The 23,536-nt window shown below is 39.6% G+C and overlaps 1 long non-coding RNA gene across 1 annotated transcript in view; it reads right to left on the minus strand.

Annotated features, from left to right (window-relative positions):
* The window catches only part of LOC134757910 (uncharacterized), a 415,727-nt gene extending 405,303 nt beyond the window's left edge, over positions 1–10,424 (minus strand). Inside the window, exon 1 of the long non-coding RNA XR_010132512.1 lies at positions 9,982–10,424. This is a non-coding gene — a long non-coding RNA (uncharacterized lncRNA). The remainder of the gene's footprint in view (positions 1–9,981) is intronic.
* Between the last annotated feature and the right edge of the window lie 13,112 nt (positions 10,425–23,536).

Below are 23,536 nucleotides of genomic sequence, written 5' to 3' on the forward strand. Positions count from 1 at the left end.
GAGTGGTACTCAATTGTACAAATATATCACAGTGTGTTTATCCATTCCCTTCCATTTTTTGTTGTTGTTTTTGAGACAGTCTTGCTCTGTCACCCAGGCTGGAATGCAGTGGCACAATCTTGGCTCACTGCAACCTCCGCCTCCCATGTTCAAGTGATTCTCCTACTTCAGCCTCCTGAGTAGCTGGGATTACAGGCGCCCGCCACCAAGCCTGGCTAATTTTTGTATTTTGAGTAGAGACAGGGTTTCGCCATTTTGGCCAGACTGGTCTTGAACTCCTAACCTCGTGATCCACCCGCCTCGGCTTCCCAAAGTGCTGGGATTACAGGTGTGAGCCACCGCGTCTGGCCATTCCCTTCCATTTTTGCACTTATTTTTTGCTAGTGTTTTAGTTTGGAAATTACTATAGATAACTCTTGAGCAGATGAAAAGTTTCAGGGAAAGTTAACATAATTAGTAATTCAGAATATCCCCCAAGATAAATGATATGTATTATTTCTTAAACTTTTTAAAATTTATAGAGCAGTGGTCAGAAATCTACAGGCTGTGAGTCAAATCTGGCACTTCACATGTTTTTGTAAATAAAATTTCATAGAAACACAACCTTCCCTATTCATCTATAAATAATTTAAGCCTTCTTTCATGTTACCATGGCAGAGTTGAGTAGTTATGACAAAAAATGTATGATTCTAAAAAATGTCTATTTGGTTCTTTACAGAAAAAGTTTTCCAACCCCTGTCCTAGAATAATTATCAGACTGATTAATGCTATCTGACCTCTACAAGCCCATCAGAATATCTTCAGTGAGTTTGTTACAGCTGGTTAGACGGGCATGAGGGGGATGGGAAAGGGCTTTCATCCCACCTCCCACCCCCTACCCACTAGGAATGTCAGGAGATCATCAGGTGATGGTTCAGCAGCTATCACATTGCTTCTCTAAAATTGATAATTTGGCAGCCAGTGCCAGAGAGAGACAATCTCCTGATGGTCACACCTGTCACACTAAAGTGTTATTTGAAAGCAGGCTCCAGAAAGAGGCAACTTCCCAAACAGATAAAAATACTTGAGATTGGTAATCGGCTTCCAATAAAATCTCAGGTATTGGGCTAGTGGGACCGGGTATGTGCATTGAGAGACAAAATGGCAGAGTATGACCTTCCACAGGTATTCCACTGGTAAAGGGAAGAAAGCCTCAGATGGGCATGTGAACAATTCCTAAACACACTACGCATGCTCACTTCCCAAGCCTAAGAAGAGCACTGTGCATGTGGGCAGCTCACCCAAAGGAATGAATCATGGGAAAGGTGCGCAAGATGCCAGGTGTGGGCCAGCATATAAAGTCCTAGGATCTGTCCTTCAAGTTGCCCGCTTGGGTCTCTTCTAAGTGTACTCTCCTTTCTTTTCTGCTCTAAAGCTTTGTAATAAACTTCCACTCCTGCTCTGAAAGTTGCTTTGGTGTCTTTTTTTGCCTTATGCCCCTCGGTCAAATTCTTTCTTCCGAGGAGGCAAGAATTGAGGTTGATGCAGACCTGTAGGGATTTGCTGCTGGTAACTCTGATACCTTCTACCCCTAACAAGTTAAGATATAATAGTAGGCAATGGGGATCATATTGCTCTATTTTTTATTTAAAAAGAAATACATCATTTTAGAGGTTTGGAAGTTATCACACAGTACAATGCACCTCAAAATGCTTAAAATTGAAAAAATTATCTAGAATTTATCAAAAGGATACATTTGTTTTGAAGCCATGGCGCATTTTCTTTTACCAAACCTTGAGAATATCTAATGCATAGTATTTCCTTTTCTGCATTGTCAGCCAAGAATAAATACTCTACGCTAAGCTTTTGTTATAATTATTCTTTTATGTTTTCATAATTTTGAACGATTACTTTTATATTTGCATGTGTTATTTAATTGTTTCTCTTCCAGTGAACCAAATCAAATGCATTTGAAACAAGGAATGGCAGAAGTAAATATCTCAATATATGCATAACATAGAAATGTTAAAATACATCAGAATGTGATCACCCAATGGGTTCACCTTGCCCACTGCCTAGACAGAGCCAATTTATCAAGACAGGGGAATTGCAGTGGAGCAAGAGTAATTCACACAGAGCCGGCTGTGTGGGAGACCAGAGTTTTATTATTACTCAAATCAGTCTCCCCGAAAACTTGGGGATCAGAGTTTTTAAAGATAATTTGGCGGGTAGGGGCTTGGGAAGTGGGGATTGCTGATTAGTCAGGTTGGAGATGAATTCATAGGGGGCAAAATATCTCAAGCACTGACCTTAGGTTTTGTAACAGTGATGTTATTCCCAGGAGCAATTTGGGGAGGTTCAGACTCTTGCAGCCAGAGGCTTCATGACCCCAAAAACTTAATTTTTATCTTGCAGCTAATTTGTTAGTCCTACAAAGGCCAAAGGGTCCCCAGGCAAGAAGGGGGTTTTTACAGGAAAGAGCTATTATCAATTTTACACTATAAACTAAATTCCTTCCCAAGGCTAGTTTGGCCTACACCCAGGAATAAACCAGGAAGGCTTAGAGGTTAGAAGATGAGGTCATTTATGTCTGATCTTTTTCACTGTCATAATTTCTCCAGTTATCATATTTGTGAAGATGGTTTCAATCACATCACACAAAACTCAGAAAATTATGAATTTCATGCATACAAATAGCCTTCACTCATCTCGATATGCTTGCCGAGAAGATCTAAGTCCACAAAAATTTGACTGAGCATAAATTTGCATTGGCTTTGCCTATATTCACCAATATTATCTCCTTTCCTTCTAGTTATTGTTGGTATTTTATATCATTAAATTAACACAATAAAAGACCAAATGTAAACAACAGAATATTATGAAGACCAAAGGAAAGATAAAATGGGAAAATATTAATGCTTATAACTGTTCCTCTTAAAGTTTGATTTCTTACTGCTCTGTAATGGTTACCTAGGTATCATTTAGTAATTGTGCACAAATATCCATGGCCATTTAAAATGCAATCATAACCACATTTGTGGATATTTTATATTAATAGTCAATTTACAGTAATAATTGAAAGCACAAAGAACAAGTTTTTGCTTAATTACTATGTGACAGACTGTATTTTGTACTTTCGTGTATATTTGATACTGTAGTGCTTTTGACCAGTATGCTGCATTAAAATACAAATAAAACTTTATTTCAGATGTTACTTGTTATATAGGGTCTGCAACTGCTAAGTGTCATTTGGCCAAAAAATAAATATAAAGTGACTGGATGAAACCTCCCTGAGGACAAACATTAAAAGATTGCCATTCTCAAAGATTCAAATATGGGACACCTACATCCTACAAAGTGATGTAAAATATTATGGTATTGAGTGGTATGAGGGTAATGTATGCAGCTGCAACGAAGAGAAAAATTTAGATATATTTACCCTCTTACACTGTATCTGATAGTACCATCAAGCAATATCACATTTTTTACTGTACAACCTGAGGCTACTACTTTTTAAGATTCTACAAAATAATCTCTCTCTCTCTCTCTCTCTCTCTTTCTGTCATTATACCGTAGTATTCTTGGGGAGAACAGAGTTGCTTAAAGGCATCTTAACTTCTAACCTTTTGGGATATTTCTTTTACTCAACAGACTATATCTCATAACATAATAGCTAGAAATAATCTAGTCTAAAATATTTACTATAGCAGTATCAAAGAAGTAATCCCATTCAAATACAGAAAGAGACAGAAGAAAAAATTATTTACTTTAAAAGTGTAATTTTTTTTTCAATAAAAAGGGGGGAACGTCAGATTTACCTCAATGTTTCCTTTGGTGTAAATACCATATTGAAGACTAATATTATTTCAGCCGTGGCATAAAAATGTTTTAACCACAAGTGTTAGACTTCATAACTCCATATTCAAATTGAATTTCATTTTGTAGTTCACATTTTTATGAATTTGGAGGGAAATTAAGTTAAAATATGTAATAATTGAACGTCAATTATATGTTCGACTTTATGCATGAGAATTGAGAGGAAGGGAGAGGATGTATCTTATTTAGCTTTTTGTTTATAATATCTAGCACAGTTCCTTGTACATAGTAGTAATCAATATATTTTTGCTGAAAGATAAATGAAAGAATGAATGAACATTGTATTACTCATCTATTATTGTGTAACGAATGATCTAAAAACTTAATGTCTGAAATGTTTATTATCTCATTTTCTGTGGATGAGGAATACTGGAATGGCTTATCTGAGTCCTCTGGTTCAGGGTCTCTCACAAGCTTGAAATCAAGTTGTTGGTATAGGATGAGGGTCTCCTCTGAAGGCTCAGCTGGAAAACGATCCACTTGCAAATTTATATGGTTGTCAGAAAAATGCAGTTTCTTAGGGCCTGTTGAGCTGATGGCCTGGATTCCTAACTGGCTTTAGCTGGAACCACTATCACTTCTTTGCCACGTGAGCCTCTATGACTTGGCAGCTTGATTTATAAAAGTGTGAGATTTGGGAAGGCAATAAAGAGAGTTTACTAGCAAGACAGAAAGTCACAATCTTTTGTAACTTAACTACAGAAGTGACATCCCTTCACCATAGCCATATAGTTAAAAGCATGCCAGTAGATCCAGTCCACATTAAGGGAAAGGATTTAAACAGGCTGTGAATACTGCAATTTCTCCTTATTGCAGTAAGGTCCTCTGAACGGGCTATACCATGGTTGAGCCACTGTGACCCCTGTGACCCACACATACAGGCTTCCTGGAGTCACAAAGCCTGGAGCAACAGGAGAACCACTAAAGAAGAAACAGCTATTTCCTGCCTTAACCGATTAACCGACGTTGCAACATTCCACCATTGTGATACGTTCCTGCCCTACCCTAACTAATCAATCAACCTTGTGATATCGTGCCTTGTGACCTCCCCCCACCTTGTGACTATGCACCTTGTGACATTCTTCTCCTGCCCGAAAAAACTGCCCCTAACTGTAACTTTCTACTACCTACCCCAAACCTATAAAACCAGTTCCACTCCCACCACACTCTGCTGACTCCTTTCTTGGACTCAGCCCACTTGCACCCAAGTGAATAAACAGCTTTGTTGCTCACACTAAGCCTGCTCAGGTGGTCTCTTCACACGGATGTGCTTAACAAATACCAGTAGTTAGAAATCACTGGGGAGCAATGATTTGTTATGGTCCCCAATAACAAATATATATTAAACACAGAAGAAAATTCTTACCATGCAGAAATCCTTCCAATTCAAAATGAGTCAAAAAATTTAAAATAGAAATGAACAAATATTTACTATAAAGTACAAATTATGTGGTAAGTGAGGAATAAGCTCTGTTTTTTTTTAAGACGAAGTTTCGCTCCTGTTGCCCAAGCTGGAGTGCGATGGCGTGATCTCGGCTCACTGCAACCTCTGCCTCCCAGGTTCAAGTGATTCTCCTGCCTCAGCCTCCCGAGTAGCTGGGATTATAGGCGTGTGCCACCATGCCCAGCTAATTTTTTGTATTTTTAGTAGAAAAGTGGTTTCACCATGTTAGCCAGGCTAGTCTCAAATTCCCGACCTCAGGTGATCTGCCCGCCCCAGCCCCGCAAAGTGCTGGGATTACAGGCGTGAGTCACTGTGCCCAGCCCTGATTTTTTTTATCCTGCCCAAATTCCTACCTAAGGGGTCAGGGGAGTCATGTCCTATAAACCATAATTTCTCATCAGATAGGTTTCATTTAACCCTGTATATCGTGACTTATTTTCCAATCTGACTCTGGCATAACAAGGAAGAAAAAATACTTTGCCACAAAGCATGTTTCTCTGCCATATCTTGAAATGGCCCTGCAAATCTATCCCTTGTGGGAAAAATCCACATTCTATAGAAATTCTCTTTTCCTTTTGTTTTCCTTTTTTCCTTTCCAGATCCAGGAGATAATCAACTAAGAGCCAGGCACTCTTTTAGGTCCAATAAGAAACATTTTTACAACCTGCTCTCTCTGAAGTCTGCTATCTGAGAGCTTCCTCTCCGCTACAAAACTTGGTCTCCACAATCTTTTATCTTAACTTGAACATTTACTTTCTATTGATCTCAGGTCTTCAGATAAACTCAACCGTCAACCAGAAAATGTTTAAATTTCCTTATAGCCTGGAAGGTCCCTGCTTTCCGTCTTTCTGAACCAAACCAATACATTTCTTTTTTTTTTTTTTTTTTTTTTTTTTTTTTGAGACGGAGTCTCGCTCTGTTGCCCAGGCTGGAGTGCAGTGGCACCATCTTGGCTCACTGCAAGCTCCGCCTCCCGGGTTCACGCCATTCTCCTGCCTCAGCCTCCCGAGTAGCTGGGACTACAGGCGCCTGCCACCACACCCGACTAATTTTTTTGTATTTTTAGTAGAGACAGGGTTTCAGCATGTTAGCCAGGGGCATTTCTTAAATGTATTTGATTGATATCTCATGGCTTCCTAAAATATATAAAACCAAGCTGTACCCCGACCACCTGGGGCACATGTTCTCAGGAGCTCCTGAGAGCTGTGTCACGGGCCATGGTCACTCACATTTGGCTCAGAATAAATCTCTTAAAATATTTTACAGAGTTTGACTCTTTTCATCAACATAAATGATCTATAAAACAAATGTATTAAAATTCAGAGACGATTTATAATAAGATTTAAATTTTGATTTTAATTAAGCTTAAACAATATTGAAATACATGATATTTAACTTAATTAGGCAAAAATTATTTGTATAAAGGCAAAAAAGGCTGCTCAGATTCTTTCAGTTTAAAACCAGCACCCATCCTTCTCTAAGAAATCCTAATAGAAACCAGACTCACTATTAGAAATAGTTGATTCTAATTTCTGCTACAGAACTCTGAAAAGTAGCTTAGCTGTAACAAGTTCATAATGATTATTCACCAATCTAATTAATGTAAAATGCAAGAGGTTGACACATACCCTCTTTATTCCCTACAAATTAAAAACAAATCTCTAATCTCATTAATTGATGGTTTTCATCCTGTTGACAAAGTTAACAGTTGCTATGCCTACTAATCTGCATTCTTTTTGTAGCAAAAGCAAAGTTTCTACTTTATAATGTGTCTATTTGTTATGGGAGTGGAATACGGATGCGTTCCACAGGAAGCCCTAATTGTTACAGGGAAATCTACACTTAGAAATTTTAGAGTGTTTCATAGGATAGAAAATTTCCATTGATTTCAAATAACATAGTTTTTTAAATTGTATAAGATATATTTTCTGATGCTTTCCCTTAAAAATCATGGAAACTATAAAGATGAGCAAGTTTTAATTTGTAAATATTATTCTTTGAATCAAAAACATACATATCAAGAGATTCAGTTATTCACCCATATAGTTAGTTACCTTAAAGAGGGCTGCTCAAACAATTTAATACCTTTTAATCAGTGATCTCAACCTTAGCTACACATTAGAAAAAACTCGGTTGTTAAAATACACTGATACTTGGGTCAAACGCACACAGATCCTGTTGTAAATGGATTCAGGATGGGCCTTATGCACAGGTAATTTTTTTTTTTTTTTTTTTTTTGAGACAGAGTCTCCCTCTGTCACCCAGGCTGGAGTGCAGTGGGGGATCTCGGCTCACTGCAACCTCTGCCTCCCGGGTTCAAGCCATTCTCCTGCCTCAGCCTACTGAGTTGCTGGGACTACAGACGTGCCCCACCACGCCCAGCTAATTTTTGTATTTTTAGTAGAGATGAGGTTTCACCATCTTGGCCAGGATGGTGTCGATCTCTTGACCTCGTGATCCGTCCGTGGCCTCCCGAAGTGCTGGGATTACAAGCGTGAGCCACCGCGCCCGGCCAGCACAGGTAATTCTTAAAAGCTCCCCCATTATTTGTAATAGTCAGTCAGGTATGAGAACAACTGTTGTAAAAACCTCAGCGGCCCTCTGAAACAATCATATGGTTTTATAAACTCTGAGAAATATTTTAATTAATTAGCATGTTTATATCTACGCAGTCTCAATCTACCAAATGTTTATGCATCACAAAAGCCAATTCAGAAGTAAAATGTAGCATTCTTAAAAATTGTGAATAGGGCTGGGCGCAGGGGCTCACACCCGTAATCCCAGCACTTTGGGAGGCCGTGGAGGGTGGATCACGAGGTCAGGAGTTCAAGACCAGCCTGGCCAACATGATGAAATCCCATCTCTACTAAAAATACAAAAAAAAAAAAAAAAAAATTATCTGGGTGTGGTGGCAGGCACCTGTTATCCCAGCTATTCGGGAGGCTGAGGCAGGAGAATTGGTTGAACCCGGGAACCAGAGGTTGCAGTGAGCCGAAATTGCACCAGTGCACTCCAGCCTGGGTGACAGAGTGAGATTCTGTCTCAAAAAAAAAAAAAAATTATGACTAAATAATTTGAAATGACAACCAGGGGGAAACCAAATTCATGTATTTTCTTTTTTCTTTTACTTAAAATTCACTGAATTAAGTGGTCAATGCCAAACAGTAATTTAAATTGAATATTTAAGATAATACTAGAAATTTTAAAAACATAAGGAAATGATACAAGATTTTTTTGGTGCCACTTCGCCAGCTGGAGACCTCCTTGGCTGGTGATGCCCCTGCCCAGGGCCTCACTGGGCTCCAAGCTCACATCAGGAGGTACCCTGCCTACTCAGCCTGGCGGGCTCCGCTTTGCTTGCACTCTTGCCTGAATCCTGCACTTGCCGTGGGATCTTCCCAGCCTGTGGCTGGGCCAGGGTTGCTGCTACCTGCTTCTGTCTTGGGCGCCAGTGTCTGGACAAGGGGAACATGGTGGTGCCCGAAAAACTTGGAGACACTAGCAACCTTGAAGGCCCAAAGTGGGTGTTATTCCTGCTGTCCACAGCTTGGCAGATGGGGGCGTGTTAACAGCTCTTTCAGCCCCATTGCCCCACTCCGGCCCACAGCTCCTGGGATGGCCCGGCTCGCTGCTGCTTCCCACTGTGTGGGGCAGTGGCTCTCCCATTGTGTGGGCCAGTGGAGGGTAAAGGGCTACAGAGTTACAGCCTTTTTTGTACCCGCATTTGGCAGGTCCTAAGTTCCTGTCCTGCATCCAAGAAGAATGGGGTTACGCTGACAACCAGGGGGTGAGCGGAGCAGAGAGTTGTTGTTTTTTGTTTTTTTTTTTGTTTTGTTTTGACAGAGTCTCGCTCTGTCGCCCAGGCTGGAGAGCAGTGGCGCGATCTCGGCTCACTGCAAGCTCCGCTTCCCAGGTTCAACTGATTCTCCTGCCTCAGCCTCCCGAGAAGCTGGGACTACAGGCGCCCACCACCACGCCCAGCTAATTTTTTTGTATTTTTAGTAGAGACAGGGTTTCACCGTGTTAGCCAGGATGGTCTCGATCTCCTGACCTCGTGATCCGCCCGCCTTGGCCTCCCAAAGTGCTGGGATTACAGGCGTAAGCCACCGCGCCCGGCCAGAGCAAGTTTTATTATGCGACAGAGCAGTTTCCAGGGGAGAGGGGAACTGAGGGGGCGGCCCCCTACCTGAAGCTAGGTAGCTCCCCCATCAAGTGTGGCTGAGTCCAGCGCTTTTATAGACCCAGTATTGGGGTGGTGTGGGCCACAAGTAGCACTGGAAAAGGCAACATTGAATTGTTTAACTTGAATTTAAACACTTATTCAGAAAGAACCAATCAGGAAAGAGCAGGCAAATAGGAATAGAAATTTTCACTCCGGGTCACAGGCTTCACCTGGTACCAGCAACCCAGTTTTCAGGCATCAGGCCGTTTTTGGTTTGAAGGTGAGGTTTCACTGGGGACCCGATCCTGTCTGCCTAAGATTTGTCTGTCACCTGCCTCTATCATAAAGATGTGTTCTGGGTTTTCCTAAGATAATGGTGGTTAGCTAAATCTTAGTTTACAAGATTTCTGCAAACCCTATGAAAAGTCATACAGATCAACAAAGATAACAAATATAACCACAAATAACCCACACGTTCATCATAACAAGAAGGCAGAGGATACTACGTATTTTATATTACCTGGAAGTCAGAGGTGACAGCGTGCTGGCAAGCCCTTGCAGTCCTCGCTCGCTCTGGGCACCTCCTCTGCCTGGACGCCCACTCTGGCGGCACTTGAGGAGCCCTTCAGCCCGCCGCTGCACTGTGGGAGTCCCTTTCTGGGCTGGCCGAGGCCGGAGCCGGCTCCCTCAGCTTGCTGGGAGGTGAGGAGGGAGAAGCGCGGGCGGGAACCGGGGCTGCGTCCGGCGCTTGCGAGCCAGCGGGAGTTCCCGGTGGGGCGTGGGCTCGGAGGGCCCCGCACTGGGAGCTGCCGGCCAGCCCCGCCGACCCCGGGCAGTGAGGGGCTTAGCACCTGGGCCAGCAGCTGCTGTGCTCGATTTCTCGCCAGGCCTTAGCTGCCTCCCCGCGGGACAGGGCTCGGGACCTGCAGCCCGCCATGCCTGAGCCTTACCGCCCCGCCCCCCGCTCCCCCCCGCTCCTGCACGGCACGAGCCTCCCCGAGGAGCACCGCCCCCTGCTCCACGGCGCCCGGTCCCATCCACCGCCCAAGGGCAGAGGAGTGCGGGCGCACGGCGCGGGACTGGTAGGCAGCTCTACCTGCGGCCCCGGTGCGGGACCCACTGGGTGAAGCCAGCTGGGCTCCTGAGTCTGGTGGGGATTTGGAGACCCTTTATGGTCTAGCTAAGGGATTGTGAATACACCAATCAGCACTCTGTATCTAGCTCAAGGTTTGTAAACACACCAATCAGCACCCTGTATCTAGCTCAGGGTTTGTGAATGCACCAATCAGCACTCTGTATCTAGTTAATCTGGTGGGGACTTGGAGAATCTTTATGTCTAGCTAAAGGATTGTGAATGCACCAGTTGGCACTCTGTATCTAGCTTAAGGTTTGTAAATGAACCAATCAGCACTCTGTGTCTAGCTCAGGGTTTGTAAATACACCAATTGACACTCTGTATCTAGCTAATCTAGTGGGGACATGGAGAACTTTTGTGTCTAGCTCAGGGATTATAAATGCACCAATCAGCATCCTGTCAAAACGGACCAATCAGCTCTCTGTAAAACAGACCAATCGGCTCTCTGTAAAATGGACCAATCAGCAGGATGTGGGTGGGGCCAAATAAGAGACTAAAAAGCAGGCTGCCTAAGCTGGTACTGGTAACCTGCTTTGGTCCCGTTTCACAGTTTGTTCTTTCACTCTTTGCAATAAACCTTGCTGCTGCTCGCTCTTTGGGTCCACACTGCCTTTATGAGCTGTAACACTCACGGTGAAGGTCTGCAGCTTTACTCCTGAAGCCAGTGAGACCACAAACCCACCGGAAGCAACGAACAACTCCAGACGCGCTGCCCTAAGAGCTATAACACTCCCCGTGAAGGTCTACAGCTTCACTCCTGAGCTGGTGAGATCACGAATCCACCAGAAGGAAGAAACTCCGAACACATCCGAACATCAGAAGGAACAAACTCTGGACACGCCGCCTTTAAGAACTGTGACACTCACCGCGAGGGTCCGTGGCTTCATTCTTGAAGTCAGTGAGACCAAGAACCCACCAATTCCGGACACAGAAGTACATAAACAAACAACAAATTCCAGCAGAGCTCATTTTAGAGCTCTTGAAATAAGCCTGATGAAGCAGGAGGAGGTTAAAAGGAAGGTAGACAGTTTTAGGTCTCAAGAGACTGAAAAAAGGAGAAGAGAGCAGGGAGCTTAAGAGAATAATAATAAAAAAATTAAAGCAAGTTGAAAACAAAACAGCATTGAGACATTTTCCCTCACCTATGAGATAGACAAAAATTCAAAGTTTGATCACTCTCCTTTCTGTGATGCTATGAAACATTAAGTAGTATCCTATATTGCTAGTGGCAGAGCAAAATGGTGCATTTTATGTAAGGAACTCTGGCAATATTTACCAAAACTGCCAATTGATCCAGCAATCAGGCTTCTGAAAACACACCCCATAAGTACACCTGCATGTGCACAAATTGACAAGTTTTTAGCTAGATCAGTGATTCTCCACGGAGTGAGAAGGAGTTATCTTGCCTTCATGAGATATTTGGCAATGATTGGTGACATTTTGGTTGTCATAACCCGAGGAGAGGGCGTTACTGGCATGTACTGGGTAGCTGCCAAGGATGCTTCTGTATATCCTGCAATGCACAGCACAGGTCACCACAGCAAAGAATTATATGATCCCATATATTGACAGTTCTGAGTTTGAGAAACCTTGATACAGATTAATCATTTTATTTATATGATAAACTATGTTAGTTTCTATAATTCATATCTTCTGTTTTCAACTTTAGGAACATTTTTGCAGTTTTAGCATTTATTGTTTAGGTTTGTTTTTCTTTGATTTCTATGTGATGGCAATGAATTTAAACGCTTACAAATATCTAGTGAGTTAAATATTTGAATTTTTACATTTCAAGGAAAAAAACATGTCCAAGTGCCAAAACAAAAGCAATTGCAATCACACTTTTGCTGTCCCTTACATAGCTTTTCGTAACTCTGCCCTGAAAATCTAATTTAGAGCTTTGAAAGCAGCAAAATGTAATTATATTTTTATTAGATACACAAACTGTAATTATATTATGGTTTTCTTCTGTGAATATTCTAAAATGTGCTTTTAGACGGTTCTTTAACACAAATGCTGCCTAAAGTGACAACTGCTTGAGGCAAAGAGGTTATGAACCACCACTGTAAAATTGTGAGAGCTGCAAGACTTTTGCATGTGATCACTGTACATGAAGCTCAAAATTTTTTCAAGTGTTTATTAAAAACAGCCAATCAACACATAAAACATCAGAAAAGGGCTGGGTGCGGTGGCTCACGCCTATAATCCCAGCACTTTGGGAGGCCGAGGCCGGTGGATCACCTGAGGTCAGGAGTTCGAGACCAGCCTGGCCAACATGGTGAAACCCCGTCTCTACAAAAGTACAAAAATTACCTGGGCATGACGGCATGTGCCTGTAATCCCAGCTACTTGGGAGGCTGAGGGGGAAGAATCACTTGAACCTGGGAGGAGGAGGTTGCGGTGAACCGAGATCCCACCACTGTAACTGTGCACTCCAGCATGGGCAAGAGAACAAGACTCCATCTCAAAAAAAAAAATAAAATAAAAAAAATCATAAAAGTACAAGCTGCCTTATGCAAGAACTGTAGTGTGGTAACTATCATACAAAGTTTACATTTACTTCTCAATAATGTACATACATATCATATTTGAAATAATTTAAGATTCTTTCTGTTTCTCCCAAAATGGATGTACAAATGCTTATTTTTAGGAGACAACTTTCTCCTTCCTGTTCCATATAAAAATAGTTTGAAACAGAGAAAACCTCCTTTTTTTTTTTTTTTTTGAGACAGGGTCTCACTCTGTCGCCTAGACTGGAGTGCAGTGGTGCGTTCTCGGCTCACTGCAACCTCCGCCTTCCAGGCCCAAGCAATTCTCCTGCCTCAGCCTCCCGAGTAGCTGAGACTACAGGCATGCGCCACCACGCCCGGCTAATTTTTATATTTTCAGTGGAGACAGGGTTTCACCATGTTGGCCAGGCTGGTCTTGAACTCCTGACTTCAAATGATTCACCCGCCTTGGCCTCCCAAAGTGCTGGGATTACAAGCGTGAGCCACCGCTCCCGGCTGAGAAAACGTCCATTTTAAAAAGTCAAACATTCCTTCCTTTTCTTCCTCCTCCCCTTTCTCAATCTTTCCATTCCCCTTCAGCCTAACATCCTCATCATATACACTAATCTATACTTAGAGATGCAAATACCGTATGTAGTTGAGATATGCATGTATTTCTACTTAACTATTAAAGCCTTTATGGAAATGGCAGTTGTTCAAATAAAGCTTAAAAAATGAGAAACTAATTTTAACTTCAGAAGTTTTGAACCTTCTGTAGGGATCTTCCAGTATGGCTATAATACTTTTGATTATAAGAATATCCACTGGTACAAAATAAAGATGTAATTAGCCACTGGGTAGAAGAGGTTGAGACAAATAGGAATTATGTGAATATATTTTATGTACTGTATGTATCCCCCTTGTCTGGAACTCAAATATATTGGATATGAGAACCTAAGTGAGAGGAACATAATCTGTTTTGAGAAAAATCATGATAAACTGACATTCTACATTGTATTTGTTTGTTTGGTTTTTTTTTTTTTTTTTTTGAGACAGAGCTTAGCTCTGTCACGCAGGCTGGTGTGCAGTGACGCGATCTCGGCTCACTGCAACCTTTGCCTACCGGGTTCAAGCGATTCTCCTGCCTCAGCCTCCCGAGTAAGTGGGATTACAGGTGCCCGACACGACGCCCAGCTAATTTTTGTATTTTTAGTAGATATGGGGTTTCACTGTGTTGGCCAGTCTGGTCTCGAACTCCTGACCTCGTGATCTGCCCGCCTTAGCCTCTCAAAGTGCTGGGATTACAAGCATGAGCCACCGCGCCCAGCCTCTACATTGTGTTTTAAAGCTGATCTGTGAGAGTCTTGATATTTTATTTGGAAAATTATATTCCCAAGTAAGAAATATGTTTTTTGTTATGTTCCTAATTTGGAGATAATCTAGACTAGTCTTTTTAAGTAAATGGATTCATAAGAGCTAAGTCAGACAATTATTATCTGCTTGTTTGGTAAATCTTTTACAATAAATATAGCTGACAGCTTTAAGAGCATAAATGCAGGTTTCTAAGATAAGTATTTAAATAAATATGGTCTCTAATAATATACATTTTAATTTCAAAGTTATAAGTCAACAGCTCTTAGTAATACGGTAACAAACCTTTTATTATTGGAGAAAATTTCTGTTCTTTTTTAGCAAATCCTTAAAAAACCACTCGACTTTATGAAATCAATATATATTTAACTTCAGTTGTATTTGAACAGGTATGTAAATATTTATTAATCTCTGTTTTGCTTTTTCTTCTTACAGTATATAATAGTTAGCACTGACTTGCCTTCTCAAAGCACCTCCCATTTTCAATTGTCTCTCTTTCTCTGATGATTTTCATGAACCTCTAAGACCTGTGGATTCCACCTCAGCTGAACTTTCTAGCTATGGTGAAATTGATAAATATGCAATACGTAATTTTGTTTCCATGGCCAACATCTAAAAATAAGAACATAACATTTTTCTTATCATTTGTATTTGAATGTTCATTTCTTTATTCATTCAGCAAATATTGAGGGCTTTCATTGAAGGGATAGGTCCAGTTCTTGTCCGCACAGAGCTTTTAATCAAGAGGAACCAACTGACAATAAACTGCCAATACCACAATAGTTTTAAAAGTTTCACTGTGCTAACTTCTACCTTGGAGAACTATAGGAGGCCATGAGAGCATAGGTCCTGGGAACCTGACTGCTAAGGATCCCACAGGAAGAGACCAACACACGCAACTGAAAGGTGAGCAAAGTTTAGCTGAATGTAAAGAAGGAGAAAGCTTTTTCTGCTCACCAGAGCAGCCCGTGGAAATTGTTCATGGTAAAAACTAAGTGGGCCCATTTGAGGAAGAATTTATGTGGGTGGAGTGGAGGGAGTGGGAAGAGCTTGCCAATAAACAAAATGGGCAAAATAGGCAAGGGTGAGACCATTCAAGGTATGGTGAGGATTTGGGACATAATAATCAGAGACAACTCAATGTTTTATGAATGGAAGTTATGTTCTTTTTTAATGGTAAATTTATTGAAAGGGGATTAGGAAAGAAGTTAATGAAACTTCTGCAGTAGTTCAGGCCAAGTGATGGCTTGCCTAAGGGGGAGGGGAAGATGTAGATTAAGATCAAGAAATGTCTTGCTAGTGTAAATTGAAAGCTATATGAACAGTCATGAATGGCAACTAGAATCACTGAGCTAATCACTTCAGTGTTGAATACATACCCTTAACAAATATACATAATGTTTTAATCAATTTTCAGAAATCGCAGAGTGGTTTTTTGGTCTAAAATGAGAAAGATTGAAAGGATCACAGCAAAAATAATGTCACAAAACAATAATGATAAAGATCATTTGGGTGTGGCAGTGAAGTGATGATATTGAACAAAAAGAGCACGTCTTTCATTGAAAGTTTATCCTTGCATACTTACTGTTCAACTTAATCTCAGGATCACAGGGCCAGCAAGTCATGCAATGAAAGCTATGTTGACCAAGAATTCCTGTTACTTTGGTAAATTTCCTCAGGACAATGATTGAGTTTTAATTAATATATCAGAATATCAGTAATTTTTTAAAACAGAATGTTTAATAAAATATGGTAAATAATTAAAAACCTTTAAATTATAACAAATTATTTACAAAATTAATATACATTTTGATATGTAATAAATACATTTCATAGCAAACTCAAGAAAAGTGTCTCAATGATAAAGAAATGAATTTCAAAGTATAATGAAAATTATTTTCCATGTTCTTTCTCTAAATCACTGCAGTTTTCTCTGATTTAATATAAAGCATATCCATTTGATTGACAGGAGAACATAATAAACATAAGAAATGGAGTCACTGAAGACAAATTTTAAATATAATAAAGTTGGTAAGGTAGTCAAGAAAAATAGAGGATGATACACAAACTACCAGAAGCTATTATCTTGAAACATCTAATTTTAAAAATGCCATCTACGCACTCATTTTTATAAATGGCATGTTTTTGAAGGGGTATTTCATTTACATGTTTTTGCTTCACTTTCATAAGATTATTTAATAGATCAACATTTTGATTAGCTTGAAATAACTTTATTTTACTCTTATATAACAGCAAGAACAGTAGGTAACAAAATGAAAATTGAAGGAGGAGGCCGGGCGCAGTGGCTCATGCCTGTAATCCCAGCGCTTTGGGAGGCCAAGGCGGGTGGATCACGAGGTCAGGAGATCAAGACAATGCTGGCTAACATGGTGAAACCCCGTCTCTACTAAAAATACAAAGAAATTAGCCGGGCGTCGTGGTGGGCGCCTGTAGTCCCAGCTACTTGGGAGGCTGAGGCAGGAGAATGGTGTGAACCTGGGAGGTGGAACTTGCAGTGAGCCGAGATCGTGCCACTGCACTCCAGCCTGGGCGATAGAAAGAGCGAGACTCTGTCTCAAAAAAAAAAAAGAAAATTGAGGGAGGAAAACAAGTATACATCTGGTGCTCTTCTTATCTGCTTTCTTTTAAACAAAATACCAGAGATTTTTTTAAAAAGTGGCTTCCTGAAACATAAATATTTTATCTGAGCTTTCAGCAACTGGCATTCAGTTTCAGACGAATCTAAAATTTAGGTACTATATTTTTGCACCATCTTTTTTTTCCTTTTTTTGTAATTCTGAGAAAACTCACTGAAGGACATTGAGAGAATTATAAACATCAATTGTCAGTGACTGAAGATGTAAAATGGGCCCTGTAGTATATCACGATCACATAATATCCAACTAGAGCTTTAAATTATAATAATAGTAATATCTAACACTTATAGAACACTCACTGAGAAACGGGGACTTTCTAAGGATTACACATTCATTTACACATTTAATCCTCAAAAATATCCTATAAAATGAATACTATTATCATGTCAATATTACAGTTGAAGAAACTGAGTTTACAGTGAGGTAAAGTAATTTTCTTAAGATCCCACAGAGACTGAATGAAAGAACCCAAGCTGGCCGGGTGCAATGGCTCATGCCTGTAATCCCGGCACTTTGGGAGGCCAAGGTGGGCGGATCACCTGAGGTTAGGAGTTCGAGACCAACATGGAGAAACGCCGTCTCAACTAAAAATACAAAATTAGCTGGGCGTGCTGGCACATGCCTGTAATCCCAGCTACTCGGGAGGCTAAGGTAGGAGAATAGCTTGAACCAAGGAGGCGGAGGTTGTGGTGAGCCGAGATCACACCATTGCACTCCAGCCTGGGCAACAAGAGCGAAACTCTGTCTTAAAAAAAAAAAAGAAAGAAAGAACCCATGCTTTCTGACTTCAAACTTTACATCCCAGGATATCAGGCCTGTCATATGGTATATGGAGGTACAATTCGCATCACGGTCTGGAAGTATGCAGTACATTACCTGTGAATAGGAATGTGGTGGCCCCTAGGGTCAGAGGTAAGATGAAGAGGAGCCAGTGGTGGAGATAGAGAAGGAGCAGCCAATGAGATAGTAAATTAATAAGGCTAGTCATGAAAATCAAGAGCAGAAAGTGCTTCAACTTGGTCAAGTGGTAAATGTTGCTGATGGGTTGAGTAAGCTTAGAATACAAATCTCACTATTGTATCATGCCTACTGGAAAAAGTTGGCAGTCATGTCAAGGGAAGTCTTACTAGAGTGAGAACAGAAGCCTTGATGGAGTGAGTTGATTAGAGAAAACAAAGTGAGAAGGAGCAGAGCAAAGGGTCAAGGATAGCAGGCCAATGTGGAGTCACAGAAAGATCAATGACAGTTTCCCCAGTAACTATTTGTGGTGACAGATCAAAGCCAACATGAGAGTTTATATACAACATGCAAACAAAATACAGCAAGATGACTGGCCTAGAGTGAAACCAAATCAGTGTGACAGATAAATCAGCAAATCAGGCACAAAAAAGACAACAGGTTAATCAAAGAACAATGGCCTCTAGCTACAAAGCACATGAAAAATAAAAGAGGAGTAATGAATCTGATGCGACCTTAAGCAATACACTACTCCTATGAAGAAAGTCCCATAGAGAAAGTCACTGAACTAATTTCCAGAGAGGCACAAGGAATACCTGGACCAAGAGTTGCTTATGAAGAAGAAATGCAAGTATAGGGAAAATTCTGACTAGAGAGAATGATTCGTAATGTTGTACAAGCAACGAGACAAAACGGAACCTCAATATACAAAGAAAATAATATTTTAATAGGGTGATATTAACAGGTTTAAATAGTAAAAAGGCATAGATAAACCATGTTAGAGAGATGTCCTTTGAACAGCTTGAACAGAGTCTGTGTTTTGTTAATTCCAGCATCTCTGGGACTGAGCATAATATCTGGCAGCAAAAATGTACACTAGATTGTTGTTGAATGATAAAGATATTAAGGTGATCCATCCTTGTTACCTCAGTGGTGTATAAGATGAGTGAGTGTGAAGAGAGAGCACAGGAGTCTTGATATTTTTATTTAATAAGGCTTGATAGTTTTTTTTGGACTGAGGGAAAGAAGATAATGGCAACAAATGGAGGCTGATGGGAAGAGAATGGTGGAGATTCTTATCTCCTCCTTATCAGGTTTATGTAGAGGAGTCTGTTTATTCACAAGAAGGAAACAGTGTGAAAGGAAAAAAAAAATCCCAGTTTCGATCTGCCTCCTCACTCTCCTCACTCATGATTTGCCAGAGGAAGAAAACCAACATAACTGATAGTGAATTTGGGTGAAGAGCTAGAAGAGGAGCAGACGAACACACTCTTTTCTTTCTTTCTCAAAGTCTTGAATCCAGGATTCACACTTTCTCTTCCTCCTGCATATGTAAGTTGTCTGTCCCTGCAGGAAATTTACAACTTGCCAGCTTGGGTGAATGCATTCAATATTTGTGAAAAAATTGCATTCAATAAGCTCATTTTGTCCAGAGGTCTAGGCCACTGTCCAATTCATCTTTAGAAATAATTAACATGACATTTTTATTTCCATCTGCCTTATTTCTACGTCTACTTCTCAGCTGATTTTAAATTCAGATGAGGTATGATTAATTATCACTCCTTAATCCCTATCAGAGTCCAAGCCACAGAGTATAGGGCTTCAATTTCCATCACAAGGGATTTAGGAGACAACCGGAAGTACAAAATGGCATGAACAACACAAATCATTTGGGCACTCTTTAATGTGCTGAGTAACTATAATTGAATTACATACAAAGGGAAAACAGCTGGTTGCCTTTGCTTATAGTAAAGAATAAAGTTGTACTCAGGGTTGTGATTAGACTTGTCCCTTCATAAAAACATAGGTGGAAGGCAGGGAGACTTAACATAGAGTGCAGGCAAGTCAGTAACACCCTTGGAATAAGGGCAAGGAAATCATCAAATGCCTTTAAGACCAGAAAAGGGAGAGGTCAGCTGAATCATTCAAATATTCAGGTACCATACAGACAGAAAAATGCTGAAGTCAAGAGAGAGCTGATAAAATCTACTTCTGTATGGCAGCGAAAACTTGAGGAGAACACAAAATAACATTTACAAATTGAAGTGTCTTTAGCCAAAAAATAGATGAGCTTGTTGAATTTGGTAGCACTAAGCAGAGAAAAAAAGTGTTTTAGTGGGAATGATGGGTGATAAGCCCGCAAACCTTCCACTTAGTTATTTGCAACATTAGATATTGTTTATGATAAAAGTTAATGAAACACTAAAATTAAAGTCATATCAAGAAGTATATTTTCAAGAAATATTTGAGAGATTGTTTTTCTAATATGCCTTTCAAATTTCTCAAAATTATCTTGGCAGCTTTCATGTAGATCTTGCTCATCGAGGGGAAAGTGATTTTTTTTTTCAGGTAGTAACTTTAATCAAGTCCTATTATAACATTTCTAATTTCTTTAGTTTAAAACCTGACAAGAGTGTCAAGTAGTAAAGTAGTGAGAACATATTAAAATATTTCCCATATACAACATTTCATTATACCGTCGTTTGTACATAGAATCATTTTTGTTCATCAAGATAGATTTCAAATAGAAATAAATTTTGAACACAATCTTGGTTAAGTTTTTACATTGAAACTTAACCATTAAACTTCGATGAAGTGTAGCAAGATTACACAAAACAATCTTTTCACATCTGAATGAGACTGGACATTTCCAATGTACCATCAATATCATTTGTTTGCTTATTAAAATTTTGTTTCATTATGAAATACTTAACAAATTTACTTTAGTCCTGCAATTTGGCAGCTAAGTGTTACACATTTGAATTCTGAGGTTAGTTCACTAAATTCTCTTTGTCACTGATTTGCCTATTAACCAGTTTTTGCTATAAATGGAAGAATGGCTTACTGGGTTAAATTTAATAAACATTTTATTTTAAGTTTTCTCTATTAGTTTTACTAAAGCAAATTATGTACCTAGGTTATAATAACATTTCCAAGAGAAATGGAATTAGTTTCCATCTGTCCAATTTTAAGTTGAACAAATAATTTAGTAATTTAAACAGTAATTGAGGGAGTTGGCAATAAAATAGTCTACTCTTTCCATGTGAATATATTTCAATTTTATTTATAAATTTAAGCCTTGTAATTAATTTTACCTTGTTTGCAATTAAAAATTAAAATTTACTCAGACAAAAGGAAATAGCAACTATTAAAAACAGCATAATCAAAAATTAATTGTATTTCCTAGTAATAATAAGATAATTCTTATATTGCAAAATTATTACTAACTAGCTGATGAATAAGAGGAATGTGATATGTGTGAGATCTCAAACATTTTTATGTAATTCCTAAAAACTTATGGGATGCAGTTGAATGCATATGACCAATACTTATTTCATAATTCTCCACATTTAAGAAAAAAATAATTACTTTTATCTCATCTACTGAAGGTGAAAGGGGAATTATTCTGGCAATATTTTTTTTATTCATTTACTTAAGAAATATTTAATAGTTCCTGAATCTCTACCACATGTACTGTTAAGACTCTTGTTTGCAAGCAACAGTACTCCACTTTGAACAATATTGGAAGATAGTGTGGATTTTATGAAGTGAATGAAAGGGTTGAGTAATTGTGACTGCACCAGATCTATAACTTGATGAGTAGTCAGATAAAGCAGCCTGTAAGGGGAAAAAAATGAAGAAAACATGCAGAGAAAAGAGATTAAGAGATCCCCTAGCTTTACATTTTACAGATTCAGTCTCTGTATTCTGACTACAAAAGCTGTGAGGGAAAGGACTCATAGCCCAACCCTGATCAGGTACCCACTTGGAAAAATTAGCAGTGAGCAAGGGGACACATAATTGAAGGAATATTATAAGAACGTGTGGCTGATGGTAGCAGTGTCTAGAAGAATAGAATGGGGGTGGGGGGTACAAAGTAGCCTAGACAGCCTATCCCACTGATATCTACCATATTGGAAAAGCAAATGATAAATACGTAGAAGTAGCCAGTTGTCCCAATTAATTAAATTATAGGCTGGAGACCTAGGATATAAGTTAAACCACATATAATCAACAATAGTTGACCATGTTTGCCTTTAAAGCTGGCTACTTAATGTGTTACAACCTAATCATTCAGTAAGTAATGGAAAAAAGTAAAAGTGACAGAATCAAACTGAGTAGAATATACAAAAAGGCAAAAATGAAGTGGAAGCAACTTGGGCTAACTGATTGGCCACTCTATGACAGACATTATACCTTAAACAGGAGTCCTTTTACAACTACTTTGGTTTTAACATTTTGCATTTTGTTTGGATCTTACAATATTTAAAAGACAAAGCAACTGGACAGGTGTTAGGTTGGGTTACAATATGAAAAACTCAGCTGCTACACTCTCACACCTATGCTGTTTCCATGTTTATACTACCTGATAGCCCACCCAAAGTCATCTGTATTTGCCATGATCACCTGCATATTCTTGGAAGGATGGATTGAGGAGCTTAGCAGTTACAAAGACATTGCAATGGCCCGTGCAAGAGATGATAGGATAGTTAAAAGTTAAAAACATGATCCTTGCTAAAAGGTGAGCCTGGCCCAATAACCAATCTTTTCCACTTTCAAGCTATTTTATCTGAGCAAGGTCATCTTGACAAATAACCTTCCTTATGTGCAAAATCTAAATACACTACTTGTCACAAAGGCTTTCTGAGATGATTAAATGAGATAATGGTCTGATTATTACAAAACATAAATCTCTTACAACAATTCCTGGAACATAGTACACATTCAGTAAATTGGCATAGATATCAATAGGTTCTAATCTGGGGGAAAGGGCATGGTAGAGCTTCAGTTGCAGCAGTGTGGGCCATGTGACTGAGTTCTGATCAATAGGATGTAAGCAGAAATTATGTGTGCAACTTCAGGTCGTGGCTTTAAAAGGAACTAGCTTGCTCTCCACTGCAGGTGTGACTATGGAATTGAACATTCACAGGAAGGCAACTTAGGGGATGGTGGGACAACAAAAAGTAAAGAACCTGGGTCCTCGGATAATATAAAGGGACAAAGGCACTACACTTCTTGAACTACCTACAAGTACAGGTTTTCATGTGAAAGAAAAATGAGCCAGTCTTGTTTGTCATTGTTACGTGGTCACTGTTAAAACAGCTGAAGTGCATTCCTTACTAATATGTACAAGGAATATAGATGGTTTTCTCTTTAAAAATTACTTCCACCACTCAAGTATGAGTGGAAGCATGGAACTTCACATGCCTAATTGATTATGATGTAGCACCATGTCAGTGGTAATGGATTGTGCTGGGAGAGGAAGAACTATCCATATTACTTCAATAATTTCTTGAATTGTTAAAAATGTGCATTTTTAATTTAAGCAATAGAAATGTCCACTATTACATTAAAACTATTTTACTGTACTCTGTTGTAACTCCCTCAGTTATATCTCATTTATATTCTTTTACCACTGGAATAATTAGATCAGAAACAAAGCTAATAAAATTGGGATTAAAGTTA

This window comes from Gorilla gorilla, chromosome X (genome assembly GCF_029281585.2).
Source record: "Gorilla gorilla gorilla isolate KB3781 chromosome X, NHGRI_mGorGor1-v2.1_pri, whole genome shotgun sequence".
In the NCBI taxonomy this organism is placed as follows: Eukaryota; Metazoa; Chordata; class Mammalia; order Primates; family Hominidae; genus Gorilla; species Gorilla gorilla.